The sequence below is a fragment of the Paramisgurnus dabryanus genome, chromosome 8 (genome assembly GCF_030506205.2).
Source record: "Paramisgurnus dabryanus chromosome 8, PD_genome_1.1, whole genome shotgun sequence".
NCBI classification, from domain to species: Eukaryota; Metazoa; Chordata; class Actinopteri; order Cypriniformes; family Cobitidae; genus Paramisgurnus; species Paramisgurnus dabryanus.
Window position 1 is genome coordinate 32,447,112 of NC_133344.1, and position 5,923 is coordinate 32,453,034.

The following is a 5,923-nucleotide window of genomic DNA, read 5'->3' on the forward strand; positions in this document are numbered from 1 at the left end:
GCAACAAGAGAATCAGTTAAGGAGGTTTAGAGAAGTTAGAATGTGTAATGGAAAAACAGGCACACGTGTACACCAACATTACATTGGACATGGGTGCACACACACCAAATTCTGTAGTTTATACTGTGGGCCTGAAGTTTTATATGGACGTACATTGTCATCTTTTTCTCAAGAGATGTGAATATCAACACAGCATCTTGTATCCCTTCAAGGTCTGAATTATCCGCCATCTCTTCCGCGTAATTTCAGTGCAAAGTGCTTTTATGTGGTGTTGCTTTAGATATTCTTTGTGCTGTATGTTTTGACTTCATAATGCCAACCATTTTTGACTAACTAATTACTTTTTTTTACACAAAATATGGACAATCCAATATGGTCGTCACTACCGAACATTTGATGTCATGACCGAAACAAATAATGTTCTGAAAAAATAAAATAGGTTTTGTTATCAGAAAAGATGACATAATTTTATTTAGTTAGATAAAAATGTAAAACTAATGAATCCTTGAATTTGAAAACTGTATCAGTGCATGTATGGCAATTACAGAGAAATATTGCTTTCAAAATGCATTTAATTTGATGAACCACTCTTATAGTTTTGTTAAAATAATATTTTTAATCAATATAACCATGACACTGTCTTTAAAAAAATGTAAAAAAATATATTTATAAGGTTAATGTAAAGAAAATCAGAATAGGCTATTAAAAACCTCATTTTTATATAAAATGTTGTTGTGTTTCGGTAGTGACAAATTTTGGGAGGGAGAAAACATTTCGAAACTGTATAAAAACATGCTAGGAAACTAAAGTGTCCAATCAGTAGATTAGTGTTCCTTAGATGTTCTACTATGTTTATGACTACAAAGCTTGCAGGAAAAAACACACTTTTTCAAGAAGTTTTGAAGTGTCAATTTGCACCAATTCGGTAGAATGGCCCATAAACGAGTCAAACTTGTAGTGATTTTAGATTGATAATGACTTCCTACTGATCACGGAGCCGTAGTACATGCACAAGCTGTGCATGAAACACTGAATCGGAGCCTTACGATTCAGAATCGATTTTAGACAGGTCTTTTTTAATGGGAACGCGATGCATAGATGCACATCTCTAAAATACATCCCATGAGTTCAGGCTGGAAAACTCCAAGAAGCAGTAGACTGGAGCTAAAGCAATTTAATCTGATGATAAAGATATATTTATGATTTATGATTTCTCTTTCCTATAGGCAGGCTTGGCCATAAGATCTCATTTTCCCCAAATATATCATGAGCAGTGACAAGCAACATCAACTTGCAGCCTTTCATCCTGCAACATTGTTTTAGTTTCTCGCGGACTGTATTAGAAAAATCAGTGAAGTGAAAGCCTGGGTCTAATGATGTCATTACGCTCAAAGCTGCTCTGCATGGAAACAGGTGAAGGGAGAAATGTAGTACACTAATGCATATGCTCAGATGTTGTAGAAACAAACACATTCTACGCGACTACACCAGATGCTTATGAAACGGACAGCTGATTTTATTGGTTTTAATGTGAAGTACATCTGACTGTTAAAGTGTCATTTGAGGAAATCTGGTACACAAGGGACAAGCCAGTGAGATAAAAGGATTTTAAAAGTAAATTTCCATAAACATTTATCACCTGTCAGTTGACTTTAGCTTTTGAGACAATGAAATGTAAAACTTAAAGTTGTTCCCAAAGAAATAAACAAGATTTGCAGAGAATTTCAGAGACAGTTTGAAGGTATATTAAGATCTGACATCAACATCTGTGGCAATAGGTGTTTTCGACTTCATTTTGTCCAACTTGAGTTAGCGTCGATGGCATCTGATGGTGACCTATGGCATTAAAATACCGCAAGAGCGATACTTTGGCGCATACCCGGCTCCACGGAGAGTCTGGTTAACATGTTTATTTTTACTATTGTATATATATATATATATATATATATATATATATATATATATATATATATATATATATATATTAACATGTTAACCATATATATATATATATATATATATATATATATATATATATATATATATATATACATATTTTGGAACTATCTAGTAACTTATATATATATATATAAGTTACTAGATAGTTCCAAAATATGTAAAAAAAATAAATTAATTAAACACAAACACAACAATAACAAACAACCCTAACAATTGTCTTAAATATGTAATATTAAAACTATAGACATGTGAGATTAAAGCATTAAAGAACCCCCCCAACCTGGAATATTACTTGGCCCACCTCTCATCTCATATCTGGAGCCGGGCCTGCTTTGGCGTGTTTACTCTCAAACAGCTGCAAAGAGTTCTGTTGACAATATGGCTCTTAGTGATTGGACGCCTCACAGCGTTTCATGTTAAATCCAACTACTTCACTTCTACTAATACACATTATAAATTATTTTTTTTAAAAGGTAAAACTCGTTAATATAACCATAACATGTTATATTGTGTCATTTAAGAAAATAAAGATGAGAAGATGTGAAAGACCAAACTTGGTACTTTAATTTCTCTGTATAATACAGTATAAGCAGCACATAACATTTTCAATATAAAGTGTTTCTGGTTGCAACTTTTTATTTAAAAGTTTGTTTATTTAACAAATTCACCATCTAATTCACTTCATTTGCAGTGGCGGCCAGTGACTTTTCTTCCAAGGGGTGTGATATTATTCAAAATATGTGTTCGATGTGTCATGTGAACCGTGTGCATCATGCTTCGTGTAGTGCGCCCTCGAAAAAGAAGCCACCGGCCGCCATTTGCGACTAAAAAATGTATACTACAGCAAGCAGTAGTTGTCAGACTTGACGGCTCCTTCTTCAGCTCCTCCACCGACTGCAAGTGGCAAACCTCTCCGATCGCTCTGTGCAGTGCCGCATGAAGTCAAACACATCTAATGACATAGGGTTTTGAGATGGGGTTCTCGCTTTTTTCTAATAATCGTGATTTTTTTCATTTATGCGCCACCTCTTAAAATAGTTACGTCTTCAGGCCGATTATTATGCTTTGCATTCATTGTAAGCCAAAAGAAAATGTCATCCAATTTTGTTTACATCGAACAATAAGAAATGTGCATCAGAACTAGTAATAATGTTTCAAAAAGTAGAAATGTACTGCAAGGGTAAACTGTGCTTCAGGAAAACCATAGCAACCATTTTTAAGTTGCCACTTAAGTAATATTCATTAGAATTGTTCCCATTTGGCAGCACTGCGGTGTAGCTTTCTTCCACTATATTCATCTAGGGACTTGCCTGAAAGAACAAACCCTAAATAACAGCTGCCATAACAACAGTGATCACAACAACAACATCAAACAGATATGAACTTCATCCGAGAACATTACCAATGTCCTCAGACTCGTACGAGGGGAAAGACACATTTTACATTTTAATGCTCAAATTCAGCATCAGGTTATTTGCGTTTGTATCCTTTGGGCCCTCTTAACCCCAAGAACAGCAATCAGGGTTGTCAGCTAGTTTTTATGCGTGCACTTATTTGACAGAAACTTCAAGTGTTTGCCCCTCATTTCCCAAGGTAAACGGTGCATGGATTTGTCACAGGTAGGGGTGGACCCAGATGTAAATAAGGTCACGCCCCTTTCTCCACCTCGAGGAGATTCCCAAAGCCACCCCAATGACCAGACACACAAGGTAAGCATAAAATTAAAATATCCTTTATTAAATTACTTAAAAGCATTAAATAAGGAAGGGGAACGGGGGACTTAAAACAATGGCCACTCTAGGCTCTCCTCCACCACCACTGTATCTTCACACAGTCCATTTTCCTCATGTTCCTTCTCGTTTTCCGTTCTCTCCACAGGAGGCCACGGCTCTGCTGTTTACAGCTTTCTGGGTAGGTATCACGTTCACAGTCTGCTCTTCAATGTTTCACTTTCGTTCTGCTCTCTCTCCACAGGTGGCCGCTAGGACACAAAGACACTGTTACTGAGGCTTCGAGTATTTCTCACCGGCTCTGCTGTTTACAGCTTTCTGGGTAGGTATCACGTTCACAGTCTGCTCCTCAATGATTCACTTTCGTTCTCTCTCTCTCCACAGGTGGCCGCTAGGACACAAAGACACTGTTACTGAGACTTCGAGTATTTCTCACCGGCTCTGCTGTTTACAGCTTTTCAGGTAGGTATCACGTTCACAGTCTGCTCTTCAATGGTTCACTTTCGTTCTGCTCTCTCTCCACAGGTGGCCGCCAGGACACAAAGACACTGTTACTGAGACTTCGAGTATTTCTCACCGGCTTTGCTGTTTACAACTTTCTGGGTAGGTATCACGTTCTCCTCCGTAGGTCAGCAGAGGGGCGAAGGTCACACACCACCTCACCCGGTCGAGCGCTGCCCTATCTCCAATGCCCATAGGCCGATCGATTCCTTGACGGGGGCGCCCTTTTCGTAGAGACCACGGGGCGGCGGACCCTTTCGCCTCTGACTCTGCGACACAACAGACACAGGTAAGTTCACACCACGAATGTTTCCATTGGTTTACTCACGGTCACGGACGGCTCTTAGTCTGCGTCCCTTCGTACTCCGAACAGCACACTACATATGGTAACAGTAGCTTCTGAGGTCGTTAGCCTCTCCGTCCTCTGCCCAGTGGAAGAAAATGAATGATGCGGGGCTTCGTCTACAAGACACACAGCAACCCACAGCAATACACAGCACCACTCCAACGTGAAAAGATTTATTACACAGTCTCACTCACCACACTATAAGTGCACCACAACAAGGGAAGCGCCCGGTGTCCTCCACTGCGCTTGGGCTAAGGTAAGGCGATGGGAAATACGACCACAATAAGTCTCGTAGCGGTGGCTGTTTGAACTTTGTACTGCTAACGGCTCGCCCACCACACTCTTGTAGGGGTAGGGCCGCCCTCCTTCTCCTGGAGGTTTCCAATGGTTACACAAGTTAATTTTTGCAAGTTACTCCACACAGAAAGGGTATACTCACGGCGGATAGCCTTTATTTACGTTGTACCAAACGGTCAATATCTCTTCCTGCTTTACTCCTTCAATGTTGGTTAGAACAAAGTTCCTTCTTACCCATAGGGCTTTTCTATTGACTCCAGCAGGTCCACAATACAGACTGAAACGAGAGAGAGAGAGAAAAACACAGACAGCCACCACGTCCAAAAATGAGCACAGCTCCGTTTCCCAGCACACACTAAGCGCAGGCTTGACAGCACAATGCTCTCTTCGGGGTGCTCCTTTTCTCCACTCACGTATCGCCTTTCTTTCACCCCAGGCAGCTCCTGTCTTCTTTCCGCGCGCTTCTAGCGCAGCCCGGATCAACAGAGCCTGCGGGCTCTTCAAAAGGTACGTATTTACCTCTCCTGCCCTAAGCAGAGGAGCTCTCCCCGTGTAAATCCCCCTCTCGTGCCCGAACTGCTGAACTGTCATTTAACTGTGCTTTAAATACTCCTTTCTGTGCTTCAGTTATCCAATTGCCTGGCGATCTCTTTTAACTAGGCACAGCTGTGCCCAATCGGCTGATTACAGCCTCCGCAAATCTGCCGGATGTCCGGTGTTTCCGTTCTTCGGTCTGGACGGAAACATCCGGGCGGAACCAAAGTTTCCCGACTTTTGGTTCCGCCCAAAAGATCGTCACCTTGTGACAGATTTGCATATATTTGCATAGGCAGTTCAGAAGAGGAAGCGGCAATGATTGAACCAATTGACAAAAAGCACCAGGCGCAAAACGGAAAAGACAGTCGGTATTTCTGCAGCTTAAAAATGTGTTTACACACTGAAATGATGTCCAGCTGCTAATCCTTCTGCAATGTGCTTACACAAATTATAGCTTTGAACAGCTGTATATATGTGAGCCACCTATTTTTCCTGGCGTGAGCTATGAAATTGCATTATTGTCGGTAATTTTCTGAGAGATTATTATGTGGTA

At 40.4% G+C, this 5,923-nt stretch overlaps 1 long non-coding RNA gene across 1 annotated transcript; it reads right to left on the reverse strand.

Moving 5' to 3' along the window:
- Positions 1 to 3,675: 3,675 nt before the first annotated feature.
- LOC135771361 (uncharacterized) lies at positions 3,676 to 5,643 on the reverse strand. Its single transcript, XR_010542895.2, has 2 exons — positions 4,731 to 5,643; positions 3,676 to 4,459 (listed from the first exon to the last, which is right to left on the reverse strand). It is a non-coding gene; the product is annotated as an uncharacterized lncRNA (long non-coding RNA).
- Between the last annotated feature and the right edge of the window lie 280 nt (positions 5,644 to 5,923).